This window comes from Bos grunniens, chromosome 12 (genome assembly GCF_055505025.1).
Source record: "Bos grunniens cultivar Pamir isolate PY7600 chromosome 12, Bosgru_T2T1.0, whole genome shotgun sequence".
Taxonomy (NCBI): domain Eukaryota; kingdom Metazoa; phylum Chordata; class Mammalia; order Artiodactyla; family Bovidae; genus Bos; species Bos grunniens.
Window position 1 is genome coordinate 43,511,210 of NC_141176.1, and position 20,690 is coordinate 43,531,899.

Consider the following 20,690-nt stretch of genomic DNA (forward strand, 5'->3'; position numbering starts at 1 on the left):
CTTAGCACACAGGAGGTATACATAGCAGGAGAGAAAAGACCCTGTAGCCAAGGGTCTTGGAGAGTCCCACACGGAGTTCTCTCACTGATTTCTCAAATCATCTTCCCAGTTGCTATGAAAGAAATTTACAAGGAATAAATAGAAATTAAGTGAGAATTCATAAGTTAAGATTTAACATCCTACCTGGAATATAGGCTTAACACACTATTCCTGTTGTCCAGTCACTAAGCTGTATCTGATTCTTTGCAACTCCATGGACTGTGGCACACCAGGCTTCTGTCCTTCACCATCTCCCAGAGTTTGCTCAAACTCACGTCCATTAAGTCAGTGATGCCATCCAACTATCTCATCTTCTGTCATCCCCTCCTTCTCCTGCCTTCAATCTTTCCCAGCATCAGGGTATTTTCCAGTGACACAGCTGTTAGCATCAAGTGGCCAAAGTATTGGATTTTCAGCTTCAGCATCCGTTATTTCATGAATATTCAGAGTTGATTTCCTTTAGGATTGACTGGTTTGATCTCCTTGCTCTCCAAGAGGTTCTCAAGAGTTCTCCAGCACCACAGTTTGAAAGCATCGATTCTTCAATGGTCCATAAAGAAGACTGGCCTTCTTTATATTCCAACTCTCTATACTTTCTCTATAGTCTGGACGATTACCCAGAATGGTTCAACAGTGATTTTATTTTCAATATAGGGCTTCCTTGGTGGTTCATATGGTAAAGAATCATCTTGAAGTTCAGGAGACCCAGCTTCGATCCCTGGGTCAAGAAGATCCCCTGGAGAAGGGAATGGTTACCCACTCCAGTATTCTTACCTGGAGAATTCCACGGAGCCTGGTGGGCTACAGTGCATATGGTCACAAAGAGTTGGACACGACTGAGTGACGAACACTTTCACTTATATTCTATTAAAATCAAAGGTTGTGTGTGGGTTTGCATGTGTGTAAAGAGAAAGAGAGAACAGTATTTTTGTTTTTTAGAGTATAGGCTAAGTTCAGTTTTTGAATGTATAAAAACTTGTGGAAAGGAACTTCTCAGATCTCTGTTTCAAACTGCATGAAGTAAAGCTCTGGGAATGAGTTTTAAAAAAGCACTTATGTGCTTCAGTTGAGAACTCACTAATCAACTAGTAGAGCCTAGACTAGCCCAGGTGACTTTTACATACTCTTATAAAACATGTTTAAGTCAATCCACATCATTTATACTAATAATACTATGATTAATATAATACATATTTCTTATCATAATTTTATGGCAAGCACATATACAGCATTGTTTTCTATGTAGATATAAACTACGAGAGAATAAAAACGACAAAGGCATTGGCAACAATTTTTTCTTTGATACAATATTTTACAAAAAGAAAACTTGAAAACAAGCTTTCTTGGTTAGGGCACATATCGTTAGAAACTCAAAAGTCATACTTTCATTTATTGTAATGTTCAAACTTAGTAAACATAGAAACGAATTTTCAAAAATTTATAACCAAGTAGTACATAAAACAGGCTTCCCAGGCGGTGCTAGTAGTTAAGAGCCCACCTACAATGCAGAAGACATAAGAGACACAGGTTCAACGGCTTGGTCAGGAAGATCCCCTGGAGAAGGCAGGGCAACCCACCCCAATCATCTTGCCTGGAGAATCCCGTGGGCAGAGAAACTTGACAGGCTAAAGTCCATAGGGTAGCAAAGCGTCAGACATACTGAAACGACTTAGTGCACATGCACACACTAAACAAAACACACGCATAATCTGAAAAGGAAGACACTTATGAAACAAAACAAGAGATGCTAAGGAATCCTGTCATATTTAAAAAGTAGTCAAACACGAAAGTGTAAGATGCACAATATAAGGTGTTTTATTTATAATTATTTTACCGTATTTATCAGTACTCAATATAAAAAATATATTTTCATTACGATAAGAATCTATTTTAAAGTGCTTAACATTAAAATGTCAATGTGTTTGCACATTCTTAGTATATCTCATTTAAGTAATAGTTATAAAAATAGTAAAAATAGTCTGTTTCAATAAACAATTGAAAGGGGTAATAGGTCCATAACTGATGAAATTCCCTAAAAATTAATTGAGGTGATAGTAGCATAATTTATACAGTATAAAATAATCCTTCCTTTTAAATGAACTATTTGACATGACAAATGTCATGGTACTGAGTTAATAAGATATTTTCTAATTTCAGATTTCTATTTTGACTCTTTTATTTCCTTTTTATTGCTGGGCACTAGAATTTTATGAAATTATTCAGAATGTTTAAAAAATAAATTTAAAAAAATCTTTTGAAATTCATCAATGATCTTAATTCTCCAATTTTATATATTTGCAAATGTTTTCATTTTGAAGATTATCAGTAGTATTTATATTATTAATGTCAATGAAAGACATTTTTACTTTTTTTATCTTTATTAGGATATAGTTGACATATAGCATTGTATTAGTTGAAGATGTACAAGTAATGGTTTGATAAATGTATACATCAAGAAATGAATACCATAAAGGTTAGTTATAATCCATTATATCACATATTTACAAATGCCTTTCTTGTAATAAGTGCTTTTTTAAGATTTACTCTCCTGAAAACTTTCAAATATAGTATTGTTGACTATGGTCACCATGGTGTTCATTACATCTGCAGAATTTATTTCTTCTATAACTGGAAATTGGTCCCTTTGGCCGCCTTTACCCATTCCCTCTACCCCACACTTTTAGCCTTTCAGTTCAGTTCAGTTCAGTTCAGTCGCTCAGTCATGTCCAACTCTTTGTGACCCCATGAATCTCAGCACTCCAGGCCTCCCTGTCCATCACCAACTCCTGGAGTCCACCCAAACCCATGTCCATTGAGTCAATGATGCCATCCATCCATCTCATCCTCAGTCGTCCCCTTCTCCTCCTGCTCTCAATCTTTCCCAGCATCAGGGTCTTTTCCAATGAGTCATCTCTTAGCATCAGGTGGCCAAAGTATTAGAGTTTCAGCCTAAACATCAGTCCTTCCAGTGAACACCCAGGACTGTTCTCCTTTAGGATGGACTGATTTCCTTGCAGTCCAAGGAACTCTCAAGAGTCTTCTCCAACACCACAGTTCAAAAGCATCAATTCTTCGGCACTCAGCTTTCTTTATAGTCCAACTCTCACATCCATACATGACCACTGGAAAAACCATAGCCTTGACTATGCTATGCTAAGTCACTTCAGTCGTGTCCAACTCTGTGTGACCCCATAGACGGCAGCCCACCAGGATCCCCCATCCCTGGGATTCTCCAGGCAAGAACACTGGAGTGGGTTGCCATTTCCTTCTCCAATGCATGAAAGGGAAAAGTGAAAGTGAAGTCGCTCAGTCGTGTCCAAACCTCAGCGACCCCATGGACTGCAGCCCACCAGGCTCCTCCGTGCATGGGATTTTCCAGGCAAGAGCACTGGAGTGGGGTGCCATTGCCTTCTCCATAGCCTTGACTAGATGAACCTTAATATGTTGTCTAGGTTGGTCATAACTTTCCTTCCAAGGAGTAAGCATCTTTTAATTTCATGGCTGCAATTGCCATATGCAGTGATTTTTAGAGCCCAGAAAAATAAAGTCAGCCACTGTTTCCACTGTTTAACTATTTATCTGCCAAGAAGTGATGGGACCAGATGCCACGATCTTAGTTTTCCAAATGTTGAGCTTTAAGCCAACTTTTTCACTCTCTTCTTTCACTTTCATCAAAAGGCTCTTTAGTTCTTCTTCACTTTCTGCCATAAGGATGGTGTCATCTGCATATCTGAGGTTATTAATATTTCTCCCGGCAATCTTGATTCCAGCTTGTGCTTCCTCCAGCCCAGTGTTTCTCATGATGTACTCTGCATATAAGTTAAATAAGCATGGTGACAATATACAGCCTTGATGTACTCCTTTTCCTATTTGGAACCAGTCTGTTATTCCATGTCCCATTCTGTTGCTTCTGACCTGCATACAGGTTTCTCAAGAAGCAGGTCAGGTGCTCTGGTATGCCCATCTCTTTCGCAACAACCAATACATTCTCTGTGTCTGTGAATTTAGGTTGTTTATTTTGTTTTTTTGATTACACATATTATCATATTGCCCAGCATCTGCATCTCTATCTCTCTTTTATTTTAGCACCAAAATTTCTAACGTCCATCCATGTTGTTACAAATGATAGTTTCCTGTGTCTTATAACTGAATTGTGTGTGTGTGTTTGTCCCTCAGTCATGTCTGACTGTTTGTGATCCCATGGACTTTAGCCACCAGGCTCCTCTGTCCATGAAAGACAGTTAAGAACACCAGAGTGGGTTGCCATTTCTTTCATATATATGAATATGCAAAATTCCTTCATGTGTATATATATATATATATGTAAAATACTGATTAAACCTCTTTACTAGTAATTGATCTATTTATATTTTCTAGCTCTTCATGATTCAGTCTTTTTAGGTTTCTTATTTCTAGAAATATATCTATTTCTTTTAAGTTGCCTAATTTATTGATATATAAGTGTTCGTAGTAGTCCATTGTGATCCTTTGTATTTGTGTGGTATCAGTTGTTTTCTTTTTCATTTATAATTTTGTCTATTTGAAACTTCTGTTTTATCTATTTTTTTAATAAAACCAGCTTTTAGTTTAATTATTTCTTTTGTTTTTATGTGTCATTTTTTTTTTCCTCTCATCTTAGCTATTTCCTTTCTTATACTAACTTTGAGCTTAGTTTCTTCTTTTCCCCTAGTTCCTCGAGGTATAAAGTTAACCTGTTTATTTTAAGGATATTTTAAAATATACATTACTATAATCCAGAAACACAGAATTTTTCATTTACTGACTTAAAGAAAAAAAAATTCTATTTGATAAAGAATGCATTGCATCTTGCACCAGTGAATCAACATAGAACCTCCTATATATTTTTTTTGTGTGAATTAATCCTAACATTAAAAACATCAAATGCATATTGATTTTCTATATTAAGCTCTTATGAATTGTTCAGAAAAAATGCACATGTTGCTTCTTATTGATTAAGGGATATATTTTATAGACTGTATGAAAATAAAAACAAACAAAAAGTAAATGCAAACACACAATTATGCATTATTTAGAAAAGTTGTTTTTCTGTGAATGTTTTCTAAATAAATGAATGAATACATTTTATCAACCACATAAACTAAGTATTATTTAGTCATGGTAAAATGAAGCTGAAGATATAATTCATAAATTAAAACTAATCAATCTTTGTTTCATTTGTAGGCCACAAAATTAATTGGAAGCTTGGTAATATTTTGTTATTGGTTTCCCCTGTCAATCAATGTTGATGATCAATCTAGCCAGGATACTTTACTCCATTTGTTACTGATTAAATCATAAAGCTTACAATGATTAGAAGTAAATATCTTGAGAAATTATAGCTTCTGTAAATTATATGTGTGGTGTTGCAGCAATAGCAGACACCTAATGATTTCACTGTTCAGTTATATATAATTTTACTTATAAAAATATATTATAGTAATACATGATTTCTACATAAATATAAATAAACTTTTATAAAGTTAAATGCATATAGACATAAATATTGACATAAGTCAATAGTAATTAGCATATAATTAAGCATAAATACTAAGGGCAAATATTAAATTAATGGAATTAATTTCTAGTTTAGGAAGTTAAAGATGCATTTTTTATTAAAACTTGGTACAATGTATTTAAGCTAAAGCAGCTATTTGCAGTATAGTTTTAGATATTTCTGACTCCCTCAATAAAATGAGAACGTCAGACCAACTATAGCAAAACCAAAATCTTAAGGATAATGTCTACAACAAAAGTTCATGAAAAGCTATCACTGCGGATATTAAAATACATTAATTCAATCAGAGTGGAGTAAAACTAGAATGGTATCAGCATTTGTGTGGATGGGACAGAAAATGCAAAAAAGACCAACCTGAGAAGAGAAGAGCTTCAGATTACCGAACAAGTACTCTGAAAAATGCAACTGGCACATTTATACAGTTAATACTGGGTTATATCCAACTACAAAAGAGTATAAGTTTCCACTAGTGGCAATAAGTACTGCATATCAATAATTACTTTAAATGTAAATGGACTAAATGCATCAATAGATAGAGAGGAACTGAATAGATATAAAACTAAAGTCTTTTTACATGCTGCCTACAATATACTCACATGAGGTCTAAAGACACACACAAATTGAAGTGTGAAGGAATGGAAAAAGATATTCCATCCAAATGGAAAATAATAGATAGCTGTCATGGCAATACATATATCAGACAAAACAGTCTGATAAAGTGTAAAGCAGAGACTGCTACAAGAATCAAAGAAGGATGTTACCAATGAAAAAAGTATAGAAGAAAAGAAGATATAACAATTGTCAATATATATTCATTCAACATAAGATGACCCAAACGAAACAAACATTAACAGAAATAAAAGGAGAAATTGACAGTAACACAGTAATAACAGGAAGATTTGATATGTCATTTATATCAATAGGCAAGTCATTCAGACTGAAAATGAATGAGGAAAACTATCATTAGTTGACATATTACAACAGATGTATAACATTCTATCATAGTGCAGCAGAATGCACATCATTTTCAAATGCACATGAAACATTTCCTAGGATAGATCACATGTCAGGCCACAAAATAAGTCTCTGTCAATTTAATAAAATTAAAACCACATCAAGCATCATTATTTTACCATAACACTATGAGACTAGATATCAGTGATAAGAATAACTGTGCAAAAACACAAGAATGTGGAAATTAGACAATGTGCTACTTAACTAGCAATGGATCACTGAAGAAATTAATGAAATCAAGTAATATTTGGAAACAAATGAAAATGAAAACACAATGATCCATAATCAATGGAATGCAGCAAAAGCAGTTCTAAGAGGGAAGTTTATAGCAATATAAATTTACCTCAGGAAACAGGAAAAATCTAATATGAACAACTTAAACTTACATCTAAGGGAACTAGGAAAAAATAAAAATTAGTAGAAGAAAAGAAATTATAATGATTAGAGAGAAAATAAATGAAGTGGAAACAAACAAACAAAAAATAAATCAATAGAAAATATCACTAAAATTAGAACTGATTCTTTAAAAAGATAAACATGATTGACAAAACTTTGGACAGACATATCAGAAAACAGAGAATCCCAAAAAATCAGAAACTAAAATGGAGAAATTACAACTAACATTACAGAAATACAAAAGTAATGAGACTTGAAAGTACTACATGCTTTAAAACTGCATGTTTTAAGGTACTACATGCAAATAAAATAAACAACTTATGAGAAATGGAAAATTCCTAGAAATGTACAATCTCTCAGGATGAAACCAGGAAGAAATAGAACATACAGGAAGGTCATTTTCCATTAATGAAACTGAATCAGTCATAATAACATGAAGAAGAAAGAACTACCTACAAAAGTCCAGGATCAGATGGCTTAGTAGATGAATTCTATCAAACATTTATATATTTAACACCTATTCTTCTCAACTTATTCTGAAAAATTACAGAAGAAATGATTTCAAAATCCTTTTATGAGGCTAACATCAGCCTGATTCAGAACACAAAAAGACATTGGAAAAAACAAAAAAGAAAAAAAAACACTATCATTCAATGAACCTGATGAAGGTAAACACAAAATTCCTCAACAAAATATTAACAAACCAAATCCAAAAATATATGAAAAAGATTATACACTATGATCAAGAGGTATTATCTCGGAGATGCAAGGATAGTTCAATATCTACAAATAAATCAATGTGATACAGCATATTGACAAGTTAAAGAACAAAAATCATATTTGCATCTAAACAGATGTAGAAAAAATCTTTGACAAGATTAAACATCCGTTTATGATAAAAAAAAAATCTCTGTAGAAAATGAGTATAGAAAGAACATACCATAATATAATAAGGCCATATATGATAAAGCCACACATTATATTATACTCAGTAGTATAAAACAGAACACATTTACTTTAAGATTGTAAGAGGAGAATGCTCACTCTCATCACTTTTGTTCAATATCATATTGGAAGTCTCAGTCACAGCAATCAGAAAAGATAAAGAAATAAAATGCATCAAAACTGAAAAAGAAAAAAAAAAAAAACTCTGCAAGCAAACTATAAGAAATAATCCAATTTACAATTATATAACAAAAAATAACATACCTAGGAATAAGATAATCACGATGGTGTGATCACTCACCTAGAGCCAGACATACTGGAATGTGAAGTTAAGTGGGCCTTGGAAAGCATCACTAGGAACAAAGCTAGTGGAGATGATGGAATTCCACTTGAGCTATTTCAAATCCTGAAAGATGATGCTGCGAAAGTGCTGCACTCAATATGCCAGCTAATTTGGAAAACTCAGCAGTGGCCACAGGACTGGAAAAGGTCAGTTTTCATTCCAATCTCAAAGACAGGCAATGCCAAAGAATGTTCAAACTACCGCACAATTGCACTCATCTCACACGCTAGTAAAGTAATGCTCAAAATTCTCCAAGCCAGGCTTCAGCAGGACATGAGCCATGAATGTCCAGATATTCAAGCTGCATTTAGAAAAGGCAGAGGAACCAGAGATCAAATTGCCAACATCTGCTGGATCATGGAAAAAGGAAGAGAATTCCAGAAAAACATCAATTTCTGCTTTATTGACTATGCCAAAGCCTTTGACTGTGTGGATCACAAAAAACTGTGGACAATTCTAAAAGAGATGGGAATACCAGACCACCTGACCTGCCTCTTGAGAAACCTATATTCAGGTCAGGAAGCAACAGTTAGAACTGGACATGGAACAACAGACTGATTCCAAATAGGAAAAGGAATATGTCAAGGCTGTATATTTTACAGCCTCACCCTTTTTTATTTAACTTATATGTAGAATACATCATGAGAAATACTGGGCTGGAAGAAGCACAAGCTGGAATCAAGATTGCTGGGAGAAATCTCAATAACCTCAGATATGCAGATGACACCAACCTTATGGCAGAAAGTGAAGTGGAACTAAAAAGCCTCTTGATGAAAGTGAACTAAGAAAGAAAAAATGTTGGCTTAAAGCTCAACATTCAGAAAACTAAGATCATGGCATCTGGTCCCATCACTTCACGGGAAATAGATGGGGAAACAGTGGAAACAGTGTCAGACTTTATTTTTCTGGGCTCCAAAATCACTGCAGATGGTGACTGCAGCCATGAAATTAAAAGACACTTACTCCTTGGAGGGAAAGTTATGACCAAACTAGATAGCATATTCAAAAGCAGAGACATTACTTTGCCAGCAAAGGTGTGTCTAGTCAAGGCTATGGTTTTTTCAGTAGTCATGTATGGATGTGAGACCTGGACTGTGAAGAAAGCTGAGCACTGAAGAATTGATACTTTTGAAGTGTGGTGTTGGAGAAGACTCTTGAGAGTCCCTTGGACTGCAAGGAGATCCAACCAGTCCATTCTAAAGGAGATCAGTCCTGGGTGTTCATTGGAAGGAATGATGCTAAAGCTGAAACTCCAATACTTTGGCCATCTCATGCGAAGGGTTGACTCATTGGAAAAGAGTCTGATGCTGAGAGAGATTAGGGGCAGGAGAAGAAGGGGACGACAGAGGATGAGATGGCTGGATGGCATCACCGACTTGATGGACGTGAGTTTGTGTGAACTCTGGAGTTGATGATCGACTGGGAGGCCTGGCGTGCTTCAATTCATGGGGTCGCAAAGAGTCGGACATGACTGACTGAACTGAACTGAACTGAACTGAAGGAGGCATAAGACCTGTACTACAAAAATTGTAAGACACCAATGAAATAAACTGAAGACAACACAAATGTAAAGATACAACATTTTCATGGATTTGAAGAATAAATATTGTTAAAGTGACCAAGTGTTCAAAGCAATCTAAGCGTTCAATGCAATCCCTATTAACTATCAATGGCATTTTACACAGAAGTCAAGCAAATAATTGTAAAGTTTATATGGCAGCTCAAAAGACCCCGAATAGTCAAAATAATCTTGAGAAAGAGCAAAGCTTAATGTTCCATGCTCCCTGACTTCAGACTATACTAGAAAGGTACAGTATCAAAACCATACGGTACTAGCACAAAATTAGACCTATGGATCAATGGAACACAATAGAGAGTCCAGAAATAAATGCACACACTCCAAGTCAGTTAATCTACAAATAAGGAAGCAAGAACATAAAATGGAGGAAAGACAATGTGATACTGGGATAACTGAAAATAGATATGAAAGAAATGCTATTAGAAAATTTTCTTTCTCAAGATAGCTTTGGCTATTCGAGGTTTTTTGTATTTCCATACAAATTGTGAAATTATTTGTTCTAGCTCGGTGAAGAATACCATTGGTAGCTTGAATCTATAAATTGCTTTGGGTTGTATACTCACTTTCACTATATTGATTCTTCCGATCCATGAACATGGTATATTTCTCCATCTATTAGTGTCCTCTTTGATTTCTTTCACCAGTGTTTTATAGTTTTCTATATATAGGTCTTTAGTTTATTTAGGTAGATATATTCCTAAGTATTTTATTCTTTCCGTTGCAATGGTGAATAGAATTGTTTCCTTAATTTATCTTTCAGTTTTCTCATTATTAGTGTATAGGAATGCAAGGGATTTCGGTGTGTTGATTTTATATCCTGCAACTTTACTATAATCATTGATTAGTTCTAGTAATTTTCTGGTGGAGTCTTTAGGGTTTTCTATGTAAAGGATCATGTCATCTGCAAACAGTGAGAGTTTTACTTTTTCTTTTCCAATTTGGATTCCTTTTATTTCTTTTTCTGCTCTGATTGCTGTGGCAAAAACTTCCAAAACTATGTTGAATAGTAATGGTGAAAGTGGGCACCCTTGTCTTGTTCCTGACTTTAGAGGAAATGCTTTCAATTTTTCACCATTGAGAAGAAGGCAACTGGAGGAATCAACCTGCCTGACTTCAGGCTCTATTACAAAGCCACAGTTATCAAGACAGTATGGTATTGGCACAAAGACAGAAATATTGATCAATGGAACAAAATAGAAAGCCCAGAGATAAATCCATGCACATATGGACACCTTATCTTTGACAAAGGAGGCAAGAATATACAATGGATTAAAGACAATCTCTTTAACAAGTGGTGCTGGGAAAACTGGTCAACCACTTGTAAAAGAATGAAACTAGAACACTTTCTAACACCATGCACAAAAATAAAATCAAAATGGATTAAAGATCTCAATGTAATACCAGAAACTATAAAACTCCTAGAGGAGAACATAGGCAAAACACTCTCTGACATACATCACAGCAGGATCCTCTATGACCCACCTCCCAGAATATTGGAAATAAAAGCAAAAATAAACAAATGGGACCTAATTAAACTTAAAAGCTTCTGCACAACAAAGGAAACTATTAGCAAGGCGAAAAGGCAGCCTTCAGAATGGGAGAAAATAATAGCAAATGAAGAAACAGACAAACAACTAATCTCAAAAATATACAAGCAACTCCTACAGCTCAACTCCAGAAAAATAAATGACCCAATCAAAAAATGGGCCAAAGAACTAAATAGACATTTCTCCAAAAAAGACATACAGATGGCTAACAAACACATGAAAAGATGCTCAACATCACTCATTATCAGAGAAATGCAAATCAAAACCACTATGAGGTACCACTTCACGCCAATCAGAATGGCTGCAATCCATAAGTCTACAAGCAATAAATCCTGGAGAGGGTGTGGAGAAAAGGGAACCCTCTCACACTGTTGGTGGGAATGCAAACTAGTACAGCCACTATGGAGAACAGTGTGGAGATTCCTTAAAAAACTGGAAATAGAACTGCCTTATGATCCAGCAATCCCACTGCTTGGCTACACACTGAGGAAACCAGAAGGGAAAGAGACACGTGTACCCCAATGTTCATCACAACACTGTTTATAATAGCCAGGACATGGAAGCAACCTAGATGCCCATCAGCAGATGAATGGATAATAAAGCTGTGGTACATATACCACAGTATTACTCAGCCATTAAAAAGAATACATTTGAATCAGTATTACTCAGTGGAGTATTACTCAGCCATTAAAAAGAATACATTTGAATCGGTTCTAATGAGATGGATGAAACTGGAACCTATTATACAGAGTGAAGTAAGCCAGAAAGAAAAACACCAATAGAGTATACTGACGCATATATATGGAATTTAGAAAGATGGTAACAATAACCCTGTGTACGAGACAGCAAAAGAGACACTGATGTATAGATCAGTCTTATGGACTTGTGGGAGAGGGAGAGGGTGGGGAGATTTGGGAGAATAGCATTGAAACATGTATAATATCATGTATGAAACGAGTCACCAGTCCAGGATCGATGCAGGATACTGGATGCTTGGGGCTGGTGCATTGGGACGACCCAGAGGGAGGGTATGGGGAGGGAGGAGGGCGGATGGATCAGGATGGGGAACACAGGTATACCTGTGGCGGATTCATTTTGATATTTGGCAAAACTAATACAATTATGTAAAGTTTAAAAATAAAATAAAATTTAAAAAAAAAAGAAAAATTTCTCATATGATGTACAAAAATAAACTCAAAATAGGTTAAAGACCCAAATATAAAACCAGGAAGCAAAACTCTTAGAAGAAAGCATAGGCAGAACACTCTTTGACATAAACTGTAGCAATATTTTTTGGATCTGTCTTCTAATGAAATGAAAACAAACTACAAAATAAACAAATGAAACCTAAGTAAACTTAAAAAAATCTGTACAGCAAGTGAACTCATCGACAAAATGAAAAGTGGAGAAAATATTTGCAAATCAAATGAACAATAAGGTGTTAATATTCAACATATGTAATAAGCTCATACAACTCAATACGGAAAAAACAAACAACCCAATTAAAAAGTTGGCCAAACACCGGAATAGATATCTTTCCAAACTTCCTAACCAGTATAAACATGAAAATTATTGCTAAACAATTGCTGCAAATTATTCAAAACATAATAGATATTACTTCAACTCTTCTCAGACTTGCTATTATCAAAAGAACAGAAACAAAAATGCTGGTTTGTATGTGGAGAAAAGAGAACGTTTCTACATTGTTGGTGGAAATGGAAGTTGGTGCAGCCATTGTGGAAAACACTATGGAGGTTCCTCAAAAGACTAAAAATAGAACTACTATATGATCAAGCAATTCCAAGTCTGCATATATATCTGAAGGAAACAAAATCACAAACTTGAAAAGATACAAGCACTCCAATATTCATAGCAACATTTTTTGCAAGATATAGAAACAATCTAAATATTCATCAACAGATGAATGGATAAAAAAGATATGACATATAAGTGTGTGTGTTCCACAAACACGATGGAATACTATTCAGCCATGAAAAAGAATGAAAATTTGCATTTGAAACACATGTATGGCATTTTGTTTAAGTCATATAAAGACAAATGATATGTATTACCATGTATATGTGGAATGTAAAAATTATAATAGACTAGCAAATAAAAAAAAAAAGACTGATATAGAGAACAAACTAGTGGTTACCATTGAGGAGAAGAAGGACAAATTAGAGGTAGGAGATAAAGAGGTATACATATACTGCTATGAATAAAATAAATAAGCTACAAGAATATATTGGTCAGCACAGGGAATATAGCCAATGTTTTATGATAACTATAACTGGAATATAATCTATAAAAAATTTGAATCAAAGATAAGTAAAATCTAATCTAATGACAAAACTGACGTCAATGTAGTAAAAACCTCATATACTCACTTTTTATTGTTAATATTTTATTACTAGAATTTTCTAATATAAAATAATTTTAAAAATTTTGTAGTGAATATCTGAATATTTTCCATCTAGATTGTACAAGTAGAATTTTACTGATTACCATACCATGTGAAATTTATCTATGATTCATTTCCCCCCAAATGCTTCAGCATGCATATTGATAGTTCATTATATGGTAAAACACACATACACACACACACACATATAGTATGATATAAAATTGATAAACTTTGGAATGCACATCTTGAGTACCTATTCAGTGAGTGCTGACAAATGCATACAGTTTCATATCTCAAAATGTTATTAGCATATAAAGAATTATCAGCATCTCTGAAATTTCCCTGATTCCTCTTTAATCCTTACTCTTCAAGAAGCAACAGTGATTTCAATTATTTTTTTGAACACAGATTATTTTGGCCAATTCCAAGTATCATGTACAATCTACTCTTTTGTACAAGTCTTACAACACTATATGCTATTTTTCAAGATTTTTCTATGTTGTATATTGATAGTGTTACTTTTTATGGTTAGTAGCACTTCGTTGTAAAAATATTTCATAGTTTATGAAAGCATTCTAAATAAAATTATTTCTAGATTTTTACTATTATAAATAAAGGGCTATTTGTTAAGCAAGGCTTTGTAAATATATTTATATATACATGGGGCTTTCTTGATAGATTGGGCTTCCCTTGTACCTCAGTCAGTAAAGAATCTGCCTGCAGTGCAGGAGACCTGGGTTTGATCCTTGGGTTGGGAAGATCCCCTGGAGAAGGAGATGGCAACCCACTCCAGTATCTTTGCCTGGAAAGTCTCATGGACAGAGGAGCCTGATGGGCTTCAGTCCATGGCGTTGCAAAGAGTGGGGAACAACTGAGCGACTAACACTTACTTACACTTACTCCCTGATAGCTCAGTTAGTAAAGAATCCACCTGCAATGCAGGAGACCCCCATTGGATTCCTGGCTCTGGTAGATCTGCTGGAGAAAGGATAGGCTACCCACTCCAGTATTCTTGGGCTTCCCTTGTGGCTCAGCTGGTAGAGAATCCACCCACAATGTGGGAGACCTGGTTTCTATCCCTGGAATGGGAAGATCCCCTGGAGAAGGGAAAGGCTACCCACTCCAGTATTCTGGCCTGCAGAATACCATGGACTGGGTTTGCAAACAGGTACATGGGTTTGCAAAGAGTCGGACACAACTGAGTGACTTTCACAATATATTTCCCTGCTTTTGGATTAAAAATATAATGATGGAATTTCTAGTTATAGGGTAGATATGTGTTAAGGAAATGGAATGTATAAGGCAATGGTAGAATTACCCCCAATTTTTGCATCATTTTACATTTTCATTATTAATTTATTAGAATTTCAATTTGTCCACACTCTTGCCCATATTTAGTGTCAATAGTCTATTTTTAAAATTTCAGTCATACTAGTGGGTAAGAGGTCCCATTTTATTGGAGAAAGATAGGTGAATATAGACATAGACATAGATTATCTAAATTTTTTTCTTATAAATATATCTATAAATCAGTGTTTATCTACCTACCTACCTATCTATCAAGAGACAAAGAGTGAGAAATGTAAATATATGTATGTACAGATATATGAGAAAGTAGAGTTGGAGAAATGAAAAGAGAAGAGAGATCTCCCCCCACCCCACCCCTTGGAAAAGAAGTTCTAAATTCAGAATGCTAACATATTTTTGTTTCATCAAACTTTTTGAAAGCCTCATTCATATATTGAATTTGAATTGAACTGAATTCATATATTGAGTTCATATACATGAATCAATCTGTAATCAGAAATCTGGGAAAGTAATTGTAATATTTTTAATTAGATAAATACCTTGATACAAATTAGCATGTATATTCAGACACAAATTCTCATCATCCCATAAATACTGATCACTAATATTATGGAGGAAAACTTTGGAGTATAAATTATATTAAAAGGCTTTTATCATTTCATTTGTATTTTATGGATAGTCATGTAAACTTTTCAAAAATCTCTTTAAGTAAATTTGATTACTAAAGGCCATAGCAATTCAAAGACATGATGAGGTTGACTCAACATATGTTTTAACAACAATAAAAACCTCAAAACTATTAAATTCTGAGTACAAAATTGAAATGAAAAAGTAGTAAACAGGCTGATAGGAAAACAAGCATTTTATAGTCCCATGTCCACTCCTGATTTTCATTACTATTTCTTGAAATTTACAGCAAAAAATAAAATAAAATATAAATGACTGAATAAAAAATATTTTGGTAGAAATATAAAAGGAAACAATGCTATTTACATCCAAATTCATGCTGACAATAATGATGGGACTACATGTTTATAGTCTCATCCTTTTCATCTCTATTTCAGGTCCTTCCATTAGGTTGTATCATTAAAACCATAGGAATGACATTAATCTTACCACGTATGGTGTAATAGGCAATTTCATCCTTAGCTGTGTGTGCCTATATTATTTCATGAAATTTTTGTGTTCAGTTTACAAATGAAATCTGCTAAAAGACTTTCTTGAAATAAAGTTGCTTCTGTTGACTTTGACAGCTTGTATTGTTAATTGCAGCTGCCAGCTTTCTGTCAATATGAATGTTTGCCTCCATGGAATATTAAATGGACCATTAGTAAAATTCCTGAGAATCTGACTTAGAGTAAATGTGTCATATTCATTTTGTTATGGATTGTGGTAGGATTAAGCTGTCACAAAGATTATTTTTAACTGGGCAAGATCTATATTTGGCAGAATAATAATAGTTTATTATTAAGTGAAATAAGAGATCAAATATGCAACAAAATGGCCTGATAGAGCACATTAATTTGTCAAATTATGCTATCATATCTAGGTGGTTAGCTGTACTAGCCATAGGCTGGCTCCTGTGATAATACCTCCACTATATAAACAAATAAATTCAGTTAATACTATATAGAAAAATTCCTCACTGACTCTCACATGTTTTAATTGCCTGCAAAACCCAGATGAACTGAGATGATTTAAAATAAAATAGGACAGGATTAATCGAAGGTATTAATAATTCAGTACAATCAATAAGTGACTAGAGAAAGTAACTTTAAATTATGAATTGAGATAACTACTATTAAATAAAACTCACTCTTAGTCATTTAAATACTCTATTTAATATTAAATGTCATACAGAACAGCTACTGTAGACTGTTAAAGTTTACAAAAGTGATTTAAGCATAATTCAAAGAATATGTCTTAAAGAGAGATGCTTGTGAATAAAGGATCAACAATTTTTGATAAAATTAACTGTGAGAAACAATAACTAACAGATCTATTCAGAAAACTTAAAATGATTAGTTGTCAATATACATTTTACTAGATTCTATGTAGTATATATATATTAAATATATTAATATATATGTTATGTATATATATATATATATTTATATTTAGGTAGAAAATAAAGAAAATACATCTTATTCATTTCAAAAGATTCTCAAACTGATTCATAATGTTAAATTACAAATTAAAATCATGAAAACCTTAATGCTGCATATTTGATTTAAAAATGTGTAAAAGAGTTTAGAACGCATTGTATTGGTTGCTGTTGAGACACTAAGTCTTGTCTGACTCCTTGTGACCCCATGAATTGCAGCACACCAGCCCTCCCTGTCCATCACTACCTCCCAGAGTTTGCTCAAACTCATGTCCATTGAGTCAGCGATGCCATCCAACCATTCATCCTTTGTCACCCCATTATCCTTTTGACTTCAATCTTTCGCATCATCAGGGTCTTTTCTAATGAGTCAATATTTCGTATTAGTTGATCAAAGTATTGGAGTTTCAGCTTCATCATCAGTCTTTCCAATGAATATTCAGTTGATTTCCATTAGGATTGACTAGTTTGATCTCCTTGCTGTCCAAGGAACTCTCAAGAGGCTTCTCGAGTATCACAATTTGAAAGCATCAATTCTTCAGTGCTCAGCCTTTTTTATGGCCCAACTCTCACACCTGTACACAACTACTGGAAAAACCATGGCTTTGATTATACAGACCTTTGTTGGCAAAATAGTGTCTCTATTTTTTAATATGTTGTCTAGTTCTGTCATATATTTTCTTCCAAGGAGCAAGCATCTTAATTTTGTGGCTGCAGTGATTTTGGAGTCTAAGAAAATGAAATCTGTCACTGTTTCCATTTTTACCCCATCTATTTGCCATGAGTGATGAGATCTGATGCCATGATATTCATTTTTTGAATGCTGAGTTTTAAGCCAGTGTTTTCACTCTGCTCTTTCATCCTTATCAAGAGGCTCTTTAGTTCCTCTTCACTTTCTGCCATGAGAGTGGTATCATTTTCATATCTGAGGTTGTTGATATTTCTCCTGGCAATCTTGATTGCAGCTTGTGAGTCTTCCATCCCAGCATTTCACATGATGTACTCTGCATATTGAAGAAGGAAATGGCAACCCACTCCAGGACTTTTGCCTGGAAAATTCCATGAATGGAGAAACCTGGTGGGTTACAGTCCGTGGGGTCCCAAAGAGTCAGACACGAGTGAGCGACTTCACTTCACTTCATTTCACTCTGCATATAAGTTTAATAAGCAGAGTGACAGTATACAGCCTTGACGTACTCCTTTCCCAATTTTGAACCAGTCCTTTGTTCTATGTCTGGTTCTAACTGTTGCTTCTTGACCTACATATGGGTTTCTCAGGAGACAGGTAAGGTGGTCTGGTATTCCCATTTTTTAAAGAATTTTCTAAAGGTTGCATTTTTTAGAAACAATGTGGAAAATAGTAGGCATTATCATGAATTCCATGTGACAATGAAAGCATTAAACATATTTGGGGAACAATTTTGCAGCATCTACCAAAAATAATTATTTGTACTGTGTAAAGTGTTATTTTACCTATAAACTTGAAAATATTAGAAAAAATATTTGTATGCTTATTATCTCAGTCATGTCTGACTCTTTGCAATCCCATGGACTGTAGGACCCTTCCAGGCTCCTCCACCCATGGGATTCTCCAGGCAAAAATACTAGAGTGAGTTTCCATTCCATTCTCCAGGAGGTCTTCCTGACCCAGGGATCAAATCCACGTCTTTTGCATTGGTAGGTGGATTCTTTACTGTCTGGGCCAAAGATATATCCTAAAAGATGCATAAATCACTTGATATTTTTCTGCATATCATGAATTCTTAAAAGCAGATATATTATTAAATATATCTGCATAAATGACATATGTTTTAATTAAAACTTCACTTGTACACTTGGCAAACAGTTACAGAAATGAATATGATTTCAATCAAATAAATAAAGAAATTACATCAAAAGTTTTCAGAGTTCCAAATTTCCTTTTTAACTCTGAAGTATATAAATGCAATGTTTTATACTCAATAACCATTTATTCAAAGTTTTCTTTATATTCTAAACTTCAAATAACTTTTCTTGTTGTCTGAATAATAGAATAAAAAGATAATATTAGTGAACACTGTGAGAACATGGCCTTGATTACATAAATATATAATTGCATAGGTATAATCATCATAAATCCATATTATCTAATGAAAGACAAAATGCAATGTCAAGTAATTCTGGCTGACATATTTCAAATGAGCATGGTGGAATTACGTGATAACATGTGAATTTCATTAATCATTCTGCTTCACCTTATAAAAAACATGAAACTGATTGAACAATGAAACAACAATGAAATTTGATTGAAATGAAAATTGCACATTAGTATCAAAGTTATATACATATATATTTTTCTAACAATTTAGCAATAATGTTAAAGTTGATTTTTTAATATACAATATTTTTTCTTTTACCCAGAAAGTCATACTTACTGAAATTAGTACTTTATGTACAGAATGTATTTGACCACTTCAAATCTGAACATATTATAGATGAGAGACAAATAGCTACTTAGATGTTTGAGTCTTTCATTGTAAAGGTAATGAATCAGAAGCATTAAATTTAAATGAAATTAATTAATTTTTCCTATAAATAAAAAAGGCAAACTAGAGGTGAACAATATTTTATACTATTTAACCTTCAATTATGATATTATTCAGTTTTCTATATCAAGGACTATATGATGAATTAAAAGATTTATTTAGTAAATATATTTCTTCAGTATGTAAAACACGTGAGAAACTGTGGTGAGTACTGGAAGCAAAAAATATAAATTAAGTGCGGTTCTTGTAATCAACAAGAGAGAAGAACATATAAATTATTTGAAAAAAAATCCATTATGTCTAGTTTGCAAAAACTTCATGAAAGAGTAATCTTTGAAAAATGAAGAAAGGTTGGAAAATCAAGAAGTAGTCTCAGAATTTAAAGGGAATGAAAAATGTGTAACTCAGACCCATAAAACAGAATTGAAGTGTACATATGATAGTGATTTATAAGAAACGAAGTTAGAGAAGTTGTCAAGAATTATGCCACTGACAAATTCTCCTAGAGGTAAACATAACTAAATATACATTAAGAATGGAAAATTATTAAAGAGAATTTGGGCAGGAAAATGAAAATTATATTTACAATAAAAGAATGATGGAACCTGGAAAGCTAAGGTTATTCTCATGCACACTCAAGTGATGAACAAAAATACATATGTCAACAATAATTTCAATATGTCTATAAGCTTAAAGGGCTCCCCTGATAGCTTAGTTGGTAAAGAATCCGCCTACAATGTAGGAGACCCTGGTTCGATTCCTTGGTTGGGAAGATCTGCTGGAGAAGAGATAGGCTACCAACTCCCGTACTCTTGGGCTTGCCTTGTGGCTCAGCTGGTGAAGAAACCGCCTGCAATGCGGGATAACTGGCTTCTATCCCTGGGTTGGGAAGAACCCCTGGAGAAGGTAAAGGCTACCCACTCCAGTATTCTGGCCTGGAGAATTCCATG